This window comes from Camelus dromedarius, chromosome 1 (assembly GCF_036321535.1).
Source record: "Camelus dromedarius isolate mCamDro1 chromosome 1, mCamDro1.pat, whole genome shotgun sequence".
In the NCBI taxonomy this organism is placed as follows: Eukaryota; Metazoa; Chordata; class Mammalia; order Artiodactyla; family Camelidae; genus Camelus; species Camelus dromedarius.
This window is the reverse complement of record NC_087436.1, coordinates 21774121-21790146: the sequence shown is the minus strand read 5'-3', so window position 1 is coordinate 21790146 and position 16026 is coordinate 21774121. Positions and strand designations below refer to the sequence as shown.

At 36.3% G+C, this 16026-nt stretch overlaps 1 protein-coding gene across 9 annotated transcripts in view; it reads right to left on the bottom strand.

Annotated features, from left to right (window-relative positions):
* Positions 1 to 16026, bottom strand: part of INPP4B (inositol polyphosphate-4-phosphatase type II B) — a 661544-nt gene that overhangs the window by 544821 nt on the left and 100697 nt on the right. For all 9 annotated transcript variants that reach the window (XR_010383803.1, XM_064493334.1, XM_064493318.1 and 6 more), the window contains exon 2: positions 4057 to 4119. The gene's annotated coding sequence lies outside the window, so the exon portion shown is untranslated. The remainder of the gene's footprint in view (positions 1 to 4056; positions 4120 to 16026) is intronic.

Genomic DNA, 16026 nt, shown 5'->3' with positions numbered 1-16026 from the left:
GCTTTGGAATAAAAGAGAAAGAAGAGGGGGCATTCCAAGTGGCGCTTTCAGCACAGGGAAGGACAAGAATATTAACGGTACGTAATGAAGTAAGAAGAAACAAAGATGGCAAGAAACATAGGAGGGCAATCGATGCAAGAACTTGCATATCAGCAGGAGGCAATTCTAGATGATGCTATGGATTGCAGTCTTGGGAGTTTTCCTTAAAGTTTTCAAATGACAGAGCATCCCACAAAATCTAATATTCAGAAGAGTAAAGAACACCATGAACTTTTGCAAATGACAAAAGTCATCTAAAAAATCAGAGAATTCATAAAAGTTATCGTAATGACTCTGTGTCAAGTAAATTCCTTTTTAAGAATTACTTTTGAATCCCTTCTCCATGAAACTGTTCAGTGACTTATTCTCTGACTTTCAGTTTGGATTCCCTTTGGAAGCACGTTCGCCTGACATTGTAGCTACATTTCTGTAAAGCCCTGGACAGGCGCTACACGAATTAGTTCAGGCCTTGCGACAATTACATCCCACCTTTCATCACACCTGTGGAAGTATTCCTAAATCTCATTTAAATCCATGGTCATTAACTTATTAATTAACCTGTAAATTTGATGCTTTACTTTCCATCGTCACTTTACAGTAGTTTGTAAGAAATAATACAGAATACAATTTGTAACAAGCTCTTAAAATAGCAGAATTGTATCCTTTAAAAATTTTTCAACGTGTATTACATCTATAAAATGTTCCACAGCCAATTATAATAAACCACAATGAGGCCAACCTCTAAACAATGTATTTGTAACATTTCTTAGTGCCCCTAGGGCATAAAGAATGCTGGACACTAGCCTTATGACAGTTTATTTTCAATTCTCAAAAAAAGTGTTTATACTAAGCTTAGATTTCAACCTACAGTACCCCAAACAATTGCTGAATCCTTAATATCCTATTTCAATTTCCTACAGGAAAGTTAAATGTATGTGAGAATAAAACTTAATATTCCTACATAATAAAAATAAATTACAAACATGAAATATTCTTAATGCAAATTCAATCTATTTCCAGGACATATAACCTGTGGAAAAATGGAACAGAATAACAGTCTCTATTTTTGTACCTAATTTTACTAGGTATAGAGAGGGATATTTAAACCGACTAGGCAAAATTGCCTCTACCTTTGGGTGGCAAAATTAAGAATATTGTGACTAACAGACATCCATAACTTTACATAATGAAACACTACATGAAAACATATTTTAAAACGCTTTTATAAAAAGTCAAATGTAGAACTTTCAGGTATCTGCACACACAAAAGTGCCTGTTAACTCAATAGGCTGCTTCCCAAACCCCACTGCCAGAGTTAAACACACACAAAATGAGTGTGTTAGTCATCGTGCACAACTGAGGAAAACTGAATGGTCTCATGGGTCTAAAAATAGCACCTTCACCAGTATGCCTTCTGCTTCTACTACTTGAACACTGGAATTTAAATGCACAAATCCCATTAGGGCAATAGAGGCAGAGTGTGCGAACATCAGCACTCTTGGTCTTATTCACGGGAATTTTTTTATAAAGTTGCAAACATCCCTATTTCAATGAATCCAAAGGACCAGCTAGAGAGGTGATGACATGAACATTTCTCCCACCCCAGTTACTCCTTCACACCCCACTCCCAATCTCCATACAAACGCCGACACCCCAGAGCATAACCTCTTTGGAAGTGTTGTCACACCAAAGCACTTGGACTCCCCCTCTATTTGCATGTTGGGGAGAAGCAAATTTTGTTACTCTGGGTCCACATTGCTGGACATTCTGTCACGTTAATGGGAATTTTCCTCCTTCACCCCAACTATTCCTTTACTACACTCAGTTTGGATTAAGTTTATCCATACCTTAAATAAAGAACATACAAGCCTAATAAAACTGGATATATTAGTATGTGCATACCTCTAAAAAAAGAAAAATTTCACATGAATGCCTCGTGGACAGTCTGTGCTCCCTCCCTCCACTTTTATTTTTTATTTTAAAGGACACGGATCCTCCACCCTCTGTAGTGTGTCCCTTTTGTTAGGTAGTTAGATAAGTCGAGGCACTGGGCAGATAAGGTGGAGGAGAGGGAGGATGGTCCAGAAGATGGCAGTATGCCTACCACCCACATAAAGGGGCTTTACTTCTAAGTGAGTGCCAGCAAGAAACCAGTTAGAAGCCGACAGCCGCAACTGCGAGGTAGTGAGAAGGACCCAGCCAGACATGACCCAATGCTCACTGTAATACAGTTAGCATTGCAGTTTAGCCTCGTGGGCTTTTCTGTGTGCATTATGGGTAAGAACATGCACCAAGGGGCCAGACATAACTCAGCACTCCAGGGGCAAGAACTGTCAACCAGTCAAAAGACCACCTCACCTCTAAGCAAGGGTGTAAGATAAGGGGCAAAAACAGCGCTTTTCCTCCCTGGATCAGCCCACCTCCCATTCTTGCAAGTGTACATTTCCTTTACTAATAAATCCTGTAAAATCTTTCACTACACAGTGCTCCATCTCCAACTGAATTCCTGTCTTTGGGGTATGATAAAAACTGGGGTCTTTTCTCTTCCCCTTTTGGGATAACATCTCTTTTTACTGTGTCATCTTCCATTGATTATCCCTCAACCAGCACTTTTCTACCATTCATCTCCCTACGTCTGCATCACAGAGCTCAGCTTCAACTGAACTAACTCTTCTACACATTGTCTAGGTATTAGCTCTCATCACAGTGTCTCTCTCTTTGGGCAGTCACAGCTAATAGTTCTATGCAAAAGGTAGCCCTCAGTTGACTTCATTAACCATTTAAAAATACTTTATAGTTTGAATTCACATTTTAGTATAGATAAAACCTGAACAGAATGCCTAGAATGTAAAATCCCCTTTAGAGGAGAGAAGCTATTTCCTTAAGGGGTTTAATATCTCCTTCAAAAAATTAACTAAAAGCCAAAAATAACTAGAAACACCCCAGTTTGTAATTCAGCCTAACAATTTACTTCTGCTCAACTGCAAATTAAAGTTCAGAAACCAGTTTTCTTCTGATGTTCATTAAATTCAAATGCTTCCTTTGTTTCGGCACTCATTTGTTCTTTAGAAATCAGACAATTTATCAAAAACAGAACCCAATTAGTTCCAATTCTTATGTAGTCTAATACACATTTCAACAAATCCATGATGTGTGTCTATACATATAAAGTGGCATCATATCTTCATAGCTATATAAGCAGATGGTATCAATAGATGGATTTAGTTCCCATCAGGATTCTAACCTTTCAGAAACTTTTCTATTAAAAACTCTTTTGAGATAGCAGCTTTATTCATAAAACATACACACATTTTATATCTGCATCTATGCTCCAATTTGTTTACACGTATATGTCATCAGAATATCTGCATGAGTGTTTACATTCTTAGGTCAACATATGTAAATAAATTACATAGCAATTTGAAAATTTAGCAACTAAATATGCAATCTATTGAACATAATCAGGCATGCTATTCAACAACTGTAAGATATAATTCAATCTTTCCAAAGAAAATATACATTTTGTGTAAGGGTGTCTTCATCAGACTCAATGAAGTTTTCTAGGAATTTGCACTGAAATTTTTGCCTATTCAAAAAATGACATGTAAAGACAACTGACCAATGCTTAAATAAAAGGAAAATCTTAATAAAAAAATCTAATTCTCTTACTGCCTATCATTTGTAAATATGATACACTCACAGGAGTTATTTCCAAACAAAGAGAACACAATCTTCTAGTAGAGATCCTATCCATAAATCAACATAAATGAAAGATCAGTGTCAGAAAATGAACCACTATCCACAATGCTTTAAGCTAATGTATATTTTAAAATTTACTGTTCACATCCTAAACATGGTGATGAACCAAAATCATTCCTTCTATTTTTCAGATAACAATTTACTTTTTTGATAGATTATTCAATAGCTGAAACTAGGAATTAAGAAAAACCAACTAGTGGAATGTATGAAGGTTACAATGACTAAAAACCCTAAAAATCAGTTCAAAATAAGCATTACCTTGGTCTGACTTTTTATAAAGGACAGCAGATCTCTTGCCAGGTAACACCATTTCTTTAGGTTCTGTGGGCAAAGAGAAAAGAGATTAATAAAAACAACCTTTCCTTTTACTCTTTAAATGCCTCTTAAAGAAGATTTATTAGTAAAAGAGGGCAGAGAAGAAAATCATTTAACAAAATATTCAATGTCCTTCAGCAGCTGCCTTGGGAACCACTTCCTTTAAATGCCAAATAACTTTCCCAAAGGTCCCCTCTCCCCTGCAGCTGAGAACATGGGTGACAGAGACAGATTCTCAACCCAACTTCTTTGCTTTGCTCTCTTTTCTCACATGGAAACAAGACTAGCACGTGAGCACAGAAAAGCATTAGCTTCAACCATTTCAAAAGATAAGATGTAATCCATGTCGGGACAGAACATTTACTTGGAATACAACTGGCTGAAATGGAATTTGCAATTATCTAAACTTACTTTCCTCCCTCCCCCAGTGAGTATGGGTTTTTAAATGTGCATGAAAGTTTGGATGTTTTTCTATTCCGTCTTTCCACAGAAATGATACAATGAGATAGTGTGGGATGACTCGGTAAATAATTGGTGATTACCCTCCTTATGAGATGCAATTTCAGAGATTTTCTATGCTGCGATGAGGAGGGAAGTACTTTGTAGAAGTCAAAAGTTATGAAAATATATCTTATTCCCTCCCTTAGCATATAACAGTCTTGAGGAGTATCCCATAAAAGATTTTATTGCATCATTATCTGAATGTTCAGATTGGAGGATAAGAAATTCAAGTCTGAGCAATAGGTCTCCAGAAAGGACTGTCACGTAGATAGGTATTTTAAACTCACCCCTTAAGAAGTCATTTGACTGAAAAAAACATATAAACAGTTAAAAGTAATGTTGATTAATTGACTTTAACAGTCATTATAAGAACAGTCATATAACTGCAATTACCACAGCATCTTACTAGTGGTGTGAATTTAGGCAAGGAAATTAAAGTCTGTAAACCTTCCTTTTTCATCTGTAACATCGGAATGATAATTCTTCCTACTTCATAGAACTGATAGGATAAAGAAATGAGAGAAATACATATACAGGAGCTAGAACTAAGAATGTTAGCTATTATAATTATAAACATCATTATTAGCATTATTATCATTGTTCTCCTTATAAAAAAAAACCTTGCTGCCCTTTGAAAATCACTGCCCTAGTGAGCCACATGGTAGAATGATTTAAATCACATCATACTAGATGTTACTTAATTTGCTTATTTATTATTAATCAGACTCTGTGATGGCAAAGGAAATAGAGTTGTTTCAGGTATTTGGGCAGGCAAGGGAAAAAGATGAAAAGCATTTCGAGGGGGTGAGGAAGCTGTCACTCCACTGCAGTGACTTCCCTGGACTTTGCTGAGGATTTTAATTTAAAGATGTCCTCCCAGAAATTGGGATATACTCCAACATTCACTTGAAGCAAAAGGCCCCTGTCAGCTCTTGTGAATACTCAATCCAATTTAGAAAACACTTAGTGAGCCCCTACTGCAAGCCAGGGTCTATAACAGACTTCAGAGAAACCATAATAAACAAAAAGGACTCGAGGAAAATACAGTTTAATGGAAGACACATTTGTAGACAATTATTTCAAGTAGTTTGTGAAAATACTATCACTAAACAATACAGATGTGTTGAAGCCACAGAAAGGATTAAAAGAATATTCTGCCATCAGGAAAGGGTCATTTAAAAAATAATCTTAAAGAAAAGTTCAATCAAACTAGCTGAACTGGTAAACACTGGCTGACCGTAGCCTGTCTGGTCTAAGAAGATCTCACAAAAGAGAAGGACTTGGAAAGACTAAGTCTGGCACGCAGGTAAGTAGGGACATAAGTTAAAATGACACTGCATGGAGTAGGGTACACCATTAATCCCCTATGACTGATGTCCTTATAACATGAGACACAAATACAAATTTACAGAGAGAGGAGATATCACGTGAAGACAAAGACACAGAGGAAGACAATCGTGGAGACCTAGGGAGGCAGAGACTCGAGTACCTACAAGCCAAGGAATGCCGCCAACACTGGAGACTGAGAAAGTCATAAACATACGACCCTTAGAGCTTTCAGACAGAACATGGCCCTGTTGACATCTTGGCTTTGGACTTCTAGCCTCCAGAACGGTGAGAGAGTAGACATCTCCTGTTTCGAGCCACCCAGTTTGTGGCAGTTTGTTACAGGAGCTCCTGTTAACTAACACATCATCTTTGGAGCCAATAAGCATTAGGGCCTTACCCATACCCTGATCACCCAGAGCTTTCAAAAAAAATCTTACATTTACATGAAGTCACCAAACATATCCTCAATTTAGAAACCAGAATACCCAGCTACATATAAAGAGCTGATTTAAACTTTAAATTGTCTACCTCCATGGCTAGGATCTGCTACAATGGAAACCACAGCCAAAAAAGAGGGTCCCATATTTTTTCCCCCAGGTCCCTCCTCCCCAGCTAATTAATGTTGGTTCCAATGCCTCTGGAGTGAAAAAGGGGAGGTGGGGAAAGAAGAGGTCAGTGGAGAAGGAAGGCTGACTTTCTGGTCACTGAGCTAGGCGGGCTCGTATGTATTTAAAGCTGATTCTCAACTTATTCCAGGTTCTCCTGCGACTGCTCCTGCTTCTCCAGTCACTGGGGTCCTCTCGTCTGTACTTGATGTGAGTCATTCATCTCACCTCATCCCTTACTCCACCCTCAGCTCCAAGTGGCACCTGAAGCTTCTATCAGTTGAGACCAGTTTGGTCACCGGGCAGCCTTTGGGGACAGGACCTGGACAGCCTCATGATAGCTTTCTCACACTCATGCCCACATCGGTTCCATAGGGAACCCCCTAACAAACCCCAGGGAAACAGGCTAATCCCAATTCAGCACCTCTCCTTCGCTCTGCCACGGACTGCCCACTAGCTCAATTCCTGGTCTTTAGACTCATCCGAAGCCAGTGCACTGTCTCTACGACCACCGCCAAAACTTCAAGGGACACATACTAAACTCTCACTGAGGAGGGGAGGGTATAGCTCAGTGGAAGAGCACGTGCTTAGCGTACATGATGTCCTGAGTTCAATCCCCAGTACCTCCATTAAAAAATAAATAAATAAACCTAATTAGCCCCCCCAAATAAACACAAAAACAAAACAAACAAAAAACTTACTGAGTCTCCTTGACACACCACTTTTGAGCACTTATGTGGGAAACATGAAAACACCACACAGCCTACCTCCTTGTGGACGTTCCTAGGGGACCTTTGGGTCACTCCGAAGAAATCAGCCTTTAATTTCCAGATCTCCCACCCCTTTTGCATTAGGAATGTAGGCAGCATCTAACTAGATCTCCAGCTCCTACTAGGGGACTTCTGCAACGTAATGCATCTCAAATACCACTTTGGTATCTGGTAGCTATTGCCTTAGGAGGTCAAAATTTTCAAATTTTACATCCTGTGTTATTAGTTTTTATAATTTGAGCTTTAAGAAAACCATGAGGGAGGCAGCTAAAAATTATAAAATATGTCTACTGGATTTTTTTTAAGTTTCCTGAGCATTCCATGAGTCTTACATTGTTCTTCAATATAATCCCTCCTATTCTGTCAGGCAGAGTGCCCAGGGGCCCCTGTGTTCTTCTCCCCCACTTCCTTTCTCCATGTCTATTCCTGCTGGTTGTGGTTCAATTCTTACTTTTCAGCACCTTCCAAATTTACCACCCTGTCAAAGCTTGAATTCCAGCTTCTCCACAAATGATCTCCAGGTACTGTGGACTCTGTTGATTTTATACTCTCTGACCTTGTATAGTGAAAACAGTCAATGCCTATCATTTACACTGCTTTCTTGGGTTGCGTTGTGCTGTCACGTCTTCCCAACTATATTTCAAGTTTCTAAAAGACCGTTATTGCACCTTCTGACTCTCACCTATCCCCTTCAGTGCCTAATTCAAAACTCAGCATGGGAGGGAGATCCCTAGTAAGTACATAGCTACTTGCTATGTATTAGGTTCCTATTAATGAATATAAGTCAGAGTTAACATTTATAGCATTAATATCTCACCATGTTCTATGATAGAAATTCTATTAAAAAAATCTTTCTGTTGTGCAAATATAAAGAATATCTGAACAAAGTGATACATCAGATAGGAAAGAGATAGAGGTGATATGTGAGAAAGAGGACAGGTCAACATGTAACAAGGGCGCTATTATTTGGAAATATATCTACATGTAACGCTTTTGCATTTTTCTACGTAGGACCTCACCTTTCTGCCAGGGGTAGCACTCGCCTCAAGTAGGACTAGGATAGTTACAAGATCAATAAAATAAGAAAGGTGTTTAGAATTTGACATCCAGCAAGAATTCTGAGTCCACAGCAAGACAATAGTCTTCTCTACCAGCTTTCCTTAGGAAAAGCAAGATTTTTAAAAACACAATCTTAGTTGCCATTAACACATTAGAAGTCAGACCTATAGAACTAGATCACAGAATATGACAGTGCCAAGAGTGGAGAAAGCATAGCGTGTGATGTAAAAGGATACGGAAAACTACCCCAGGTTCAAGGGTCGTAGAGGACAGGCAGAAGAGGAAGGGGTCAGACACGGAGTCATTATTTCCCCTCCTCTAAGTTAAAGCCCCACATGAACATGGTAATAGGAGCATTAGGACTAACAGATACTTTTCGGGGCACAGACTGAAGCAAACTCGGAGAAAACCAGCATTCAGCACTTCACATGACATAGGAGCAGTTAAGGGGCATCAGAGGAGGGAGGGAAGTGTCTAAGACGTGAACCTGAGACAGAACCCCACTATCCCCACAGCCACTGTGTGGTGTCCCAGGGAGACAGATGTTCCCAAGAGCCCTGAGCAGGGGACACAGGAGTGCTGGGTGGGCTTGGCCTCCCCTACTATCTTCCCCCGAAATGAGATCATAAGAAACCCCTTGTCCCCTATAGTCACAAAGCTTCAAGGGGAAGAGTAGAAGGGAAAAAGTCTGAAAGCACAGCCAATGATCTAAAATCTAAGTCATCCACCCTCGATAAAAAGGAACTAAATAGCATCTAGTCCAATGTCACCATTTTTCAGATGAGGAAACTAAAGATCGGAGTGGCAGACTCATTTATTCAAGAGTATTGTGCAGGTGAGGACAAAGCAGAGGCAACAATGCCACTTTTTCTAGCACCTCCTGAACTGGTAACACACCTTCCTACACTCCCGTCTAGATGGGTACTAGGGATGTAATGTACAACATGATAAATGTAATTAACACTGCTGTATGTCATATATGAAAGTCGTTAAGAGAGTAAATCCTAAGAATTCTCATCACAAAGAAAAAATTTTTTTAAATTTTCTATCTATAGGAGATGACAGATGTTCACTTAACTTACTGAGGTACTCATTTCATGAAGTAAGTCAAATTATTATGCTCTATACCTTAAACTTACACAGTGCTGTATGTCAATTATATCTCAATTTTTAAAAAAACTGGAAGATCAATCAATCAATCAATAAAATCTCACTCTCACCCACAAAACAGGGGGAAAAAAAGATCTGTTCATCAAGTGATACCAGGTAGAGAATGAAATGGCAAGGCACAGAGTACAAGAAGAAACTCTTCAATACATATATCAGAAAATGACTGATATTCAGAATACTTAAATAAACTCCTACAAAGGAATAAGAACAAGGCAGACAACTCAATAGAAAAATGGACAAAAGACATAAACAGAAATTTCACAAAAGAGAGCATTCAAATTTTCAGTAAACGTGAAAATATTCTCAAGCCTAGTCCTTTGGAAATGCAAATTAAAATCTCCGTGAGATACCACTACATGCAGACAAATGTGGCTAAAATAAAAAGGACAGATAATATCAAGAGTTGGGGGGAAAAGGACACTATGAAGTCATCTACAAAATGGAAAAAGACTCGCAGAAATAGTGAATAATCTTACGGTTACCAGGCAAAGGGTGTGGGAAGGGATAAATTTGGGAGTTTGAGATTTACAAATGTTAGCCACTATATATAAAAACAGATTTTAAAAACAAGTCTCTTAGGTAACTATGTTCAATATCTTGTAATAAACTTTAATGAAAAAAATATGAAAACAAATATAGGTGTGTATATGCATGACTGAGACATTGTATTGTACATCAGAAATTGACACATTATAATTGACTGTACTTCAATTTAAAATAAGAGAGTGGACAAGAATATGGAACAATGATACCATCATATCCTGCTTGATGGGGGCAGAGAGTGGAAATCGGTGTAATTTTAGAAAACAGTTTGGTAGTATTTACTAAAGGTAGACGTATACACGTCCTATGGCTGGGCAAATTCCACTACTAGGTTTATAACCACTCTAAAGGCATATTATGGCTGCCGAAAATTATGTACAAGAATGTTCATAGTAGGACTCTTTACAATAGGGAAAAAATGGAAATAACCCAAATTCCATTAACAGAACAGATTAACAAGTTAAGATCTATTTATACAATGAAATGCTATACATTAATTAGAAAGAACAAACAAATGAACAGTTAAATGAACAAAATGGATGAATATCACATGCAATATTTAGGGTAAGAAGTCATATGCAAGAAAGCACACACAACATGACAGCATTTATATATAATGTGGTGGGGGTACCTCTTGTGCTGTGCATAGCGACTTGGAGAGGACATAAGGGGAACTTTTGAGGTACTGATACTAGTCTCTCCTTGATCTGCCTTTTAGATCTTCAGTTGTGTTCACTTTGCAAAAATTTATCAAGCTATCCACTTAAGATCTGCTCACTTTCCATATGCATGTTATACTTTGATAAGTATTTTTTTAAATAGCATTGGAATCTCCACTCACCTGTCTGTCCCACTTGAAAAAAGGGCACAAATAAATTTTAAAGATAATCCTTGATTTTAAAGATGATTGGGAAGAAATAAAAGAGCAGATTTCGGTCTGCAAATGTTTTTCCTCAGCAACTACAGGTGCAATAACTCAGGATGACAACTAGAGACAGAACATTCGTGTTTTCCCTGGAACACAAGCCATTTTCTGTATTTTTAACCAATAACAGTCCTCCTAAAATTGCTTATTCATTGTTGATTTTGTTTACTAAAAGGGAATCTAGCATAAAATGTATGCATATTCCATTTTAAAGCATATCTGTATATTTAACAGTACATATGTTTGAGACTTTTTTTTAATTTGGGCTACATTAGCCAGGAAACATCTAGAGACCGATTTGAAGTGTTATAACTGACCTTTGAAAGTATTTCCTTTTGCAAATACTAAAACTGCTACCAGCTGGATTCCTTTCTAATTTCCCCTTTGCTTATTTTATGAAACAATTATTTCAGACAAGAAAAACACAAACATAAAAGGTTTAGAATTTCAGGTTTTTGGAAGTGTCTGCATTTAAACTTTGGAAAGAAAAAAAAAGAAATACAATTAACACCTGTTTACCTCTGTCTACAAGCAGTGAGATAGAAAAAGCTTTCTCTTCTCTGAATTAAAATTATACCTAGATTAAGTATCAATAATGAAAACCCACAAAAGTAATAATCAAAGTCCAAGCACTTGAAATGTATGCTTAATCTATATCAGAGGAAAGGCAGAAATAAAATAACGATAAAAGGCCACATTCCGTGTTTAAAACATACAGAACACTTAATATTGGGAATAATTAATTTCTACCTTTTTGTTTTTCATTATTTAGACCTTTTGCTTAATTGATGAAAACATTTTCTCTAAATGATATACTCTAATTTCACTGATAATTTTATTTACTTAATCTTAAATTTTCATTTTCTGTTGTTTATTCAAATAATCAAATATTTTCCCATAGGCAATTTAGCAATAAAATGAACTCAAGAAAACTTCTACTTTTTGAAAACTATTTTTAAAATTCTTAAGCTGAATTAGAAGTACCTTATTATTATTATTGTAATAATAAAAAATAAACATTTAGTACTGTCAAATACAAACCAGGCATTGTTCTGAGTTGCTGTCTTACACGTTTAATACTCATAACAACCTTAACTGCTGGGCACACTATTATCCCATTTTATAAGTGAGGAAACTGAAGCACAGCTTGATTACTGAAAGTTACCTGGGCCACAGAGCCAGTGAGCAAAGGCAGGATTTGAAAACAGGTAGCTGTCACCAATCCCATTCCCTTGACTCTTCTGCTGATAATGTACCTCTCCTATTTCCATGCGAGTACCCATTACTAGAACACATGTTCTGTCTTTAGGTTGTATTACTTAAATTATTAATATTAATTCTTACTGCAACATCTCCCATTTTACTTTAAATGTATGCTGCATAAAAATTTTCTCTTCTGTGTTTATCTTGGCTATTTTTTACACTTTTCATATATTCCTTAGAATTGTAAATACATCATACTTTGAATTTAGAGTGGCTTCTATCTCCTAAGAGTTTGAAGCAATTTACATATATCGTGGCACTTAAATTTAAACACACATACACACTCAGCACTAGACTCTGAACTGATTTTTACATATTTCACCGCATATTTTTTCATCTTTTATCTCACGCGATTGCCAAAGTCAAATGCTCAGACTCTAGGCTCTTTATTCTCAATGGGTGTTCATAATCCAGCAGCCTCACCATGACCTGAGAGCTTATTAGAAATCAGAATTCCAGGTACCATCCTAGACCAGCAGTAGACCAACAAGAACCTCAGGTGATCCGTAGGAATATTCAACTTCAAGAAACTTACTTTAGATGATATATTCCTCTAAACTGAAGGCCTTCTTCAGCTAATTTATTTCTGTAGGTTCTGTGAAAGATACTTTTATCAATTTTACCACTTAGTGTTTTAGTCTGTTAAAATTATTATTGAGTACTTCACTATCTCTGTCAGCTTTATTACCTGCAGTGTTACTGAATTGTGCTGAATTAACTACTGAGGACTTAAAAACAGCAGCTTCCTTTCTAGGGCTGTCTGTAAAGCTCTTTGTTTGCAAGGTGCTGTATCCTCCACAAATGACTATAGATGCCATCAGTTGGAAACAGGCAGAGCTGACTTGCTTTTACTCTGGCGTGCAGCCTTGTAAATGTCGAAGAGAGCTCCAAAATTAAAAGATCAATAGCAGAGTAGCTACTGTTTTCTCCAAATCCTGGGAGATTTTATGCTACATTATAGCACAATGCTGATCTCAAATCCTTTTTGAATTCTTCTCAGATTTCCTTATTTCTCAGGTATTCACTTATAAGCTGCCCTAAAGTTTTTTGGCTTTTGATATAAGCTGACCTGAAACAGTTCTAGAAAAATATCTTAGTAGTAATACAGGATTTTGCTTCTGGCTAAAACTACCACCATCAACAATAACCAAAATCATTAATTCGTAAAATCCTCATTCTGAAAGAAAACCAATAAAATGCACCTAAGCCATCCAAAAAACTCCTCAAACAAACAGAAATATCCATATGGAAAACAATCAAAATAAGCTTTAAAAGAGTAAATTAATGCAAAAGAAAATCAATCTTAAAATAAGACAAATTTTGTAAGACAAAATTCTGAGCTGGTAGCTACTTTTTACTGTTGTAATGAAGCACCAGTACCCATATCTTGAAAAAACATGATCAGATTTATTTACCACATTATCTCTTTGCATTGGTTCTTGCATGGATTTGCAAAATATGAGCTAGCTGAGGCAAACAGGTTAACTTATTTGAGTATATAGCATCAAGGAAGATCACTCTTAAAAATGTTTCCAATAGGAAAATAAAGAATGTTTGAGAATGAGTTTGAGTTATTAGACAGTAAAAGAAAATTAATTTTAATTGTATCGGCTGTGGTAACCATATTGTGGTTATGTAAGATAAACATCCTTATCTTTTAGAAATGCAGACAAAAGTATGGGCTGAAATGTCAAAAAAGATTGCCAATTAGGACATACTAGTACATACCACCACCGGTAAAAATGAAATAAAATAAAACTACCACTAACAAAAAGAAAAAGAGGGACATTAGGAATCTAGAAAAGATATTAATAATAGATACATTTTAATATCAATGCAGGAGGCTTAAATAAGCCATTAGTTCATGGGATTAAAAGGGACCAAAGAAAAACTTTTAAAAAATGTATTCATAATGTATTCATATTCAAAATGAATATTCATAATATAATTCACATTATATTTGAAAAATGCTATGGATACATTGTATTGGCCTCTTGCTCAAGCCAATTACTCTGATAACTTTTATATGTTATTATTCTTAATAATCTTAACCTTTAGAATGACAATTTAGGAGAGACATGAAGCACAATTTGCCTACTTTCATAACATTCTTGGCTTAGCTCAAGGAGAGGGAAGTTTTACATCCCTCTACAGTCTTTCTGTTTCATCTTATATTTACTCCACCCCACAGGGTATGAAAAGATATTTTCACTAGTCAGATAGCCATATTTTATTTGTAGGTGGTTTCTGTGCCTAAACGCATTAATACAAGTGTAAAACTTAGTCCAAAAGCTTGGAAATTAACTGGCATTAGAAGAAAATTTTAACTAAATTAACTCTTACTTTCTACTCCTACTCTAGGAATCAACAATTTTGGTGGAGGATATAAACAACAAAACTAACACAGCAGGAAAAAATTTTACAATGCTGAAAGTACTCATGAACAGAAAACCTGAACAATATCTAAATGCAAGAAAAAAAATCTAAAAAAAAGAAATTATAGTTGAATGTCTCCATGTTCCATTACAAAGTATTACAGAAAAAAGGGGGCTAAAAAATAAAAAGTGTATGGTGCCCAATTAGGAGATTTCTGCTTCTGGTAGCAAAGACACTGGTAATTTTAAAAAGCCTCTGCTTCAAAACATGTAGAATGTTTACTACAATATGACAAACACATTTTAAAATGCATTGTTGAGCTCACAGGAAATAAGAATGACCTTACAGTGCCAAAATGAAGACAGAGCAGAAACAACAGTAGCATCCACGTGCAAAAATCATGCGTGCCCCAGTGGTGTTTACTAATATGAGGATCTTCAAGATTGATTTCAGTATCCTGACAGGAAACATCAGACAAGACTTAAGGTTTGAAAAAGATGGGGAGTTGGAATTAAAAACATCAAAAAGTCCAAAAGGGTATAAAAAAAGTTTAAATGCCCTCTACCAAGGGGGAGTGACAAGGGGAAAATTATCTGTGACATCCCTAGCTTGGAGAAGAGAAGAAGAAAATCACTCTTCTAAAAATGCATAAATCATAGTCTTCACTTATGATTAGGGAGCTTGGATTACACTGATTACAAATCCTGAAAAACTTCAAGCAGAGAAATTAACTTAAAAAAGCAAATTAAATCTCCTCCAAAGTAATATAACCTCATTTCAGACCTCTCAGGATTCCCAGAATTTTTAAAAAGCCAAAAATGAGCTCATAATCCAAAATTATGCAACCTACAAGAAAATGGGCCTTCATAAAGGAGGGTCCAAAGAAGCATCAAACAGCAGAATTAGACTGCCAAAGACTTCAGATTTTGTAACTCTCAGATAGACAACATAAAATAAATACACTAAAAATCTCTAAATATATAAAAAAGGGAACTAAAATCATATGAAAGGAACAATAGGGTATAAAAATCAACTGGACAGAATAGATAACAAGATCCTACTATACAGCACAGGAAAGTACATTCAATAACTTGTAGTAACTTATGATGAAAAAGAACATGAAAAGGAATATATATGTATATGTATATATAACTGAATCACTATGCTGTGTACCAGAAACTAACATAATATTGTAAATCAACTGTACTTCAACTGAAAAAAAAATTGGAATTTTGAAAGACCAAAGGTAACTTCTGGAAAAAAAATAAAATTGCAATCTCAATAGATGCATTGAATAGAAAACCAGGTACAACATCAGAGCAAGTTAATAAACTGAAAGATACACTTGAACAAATATATAAAACGCAACAAA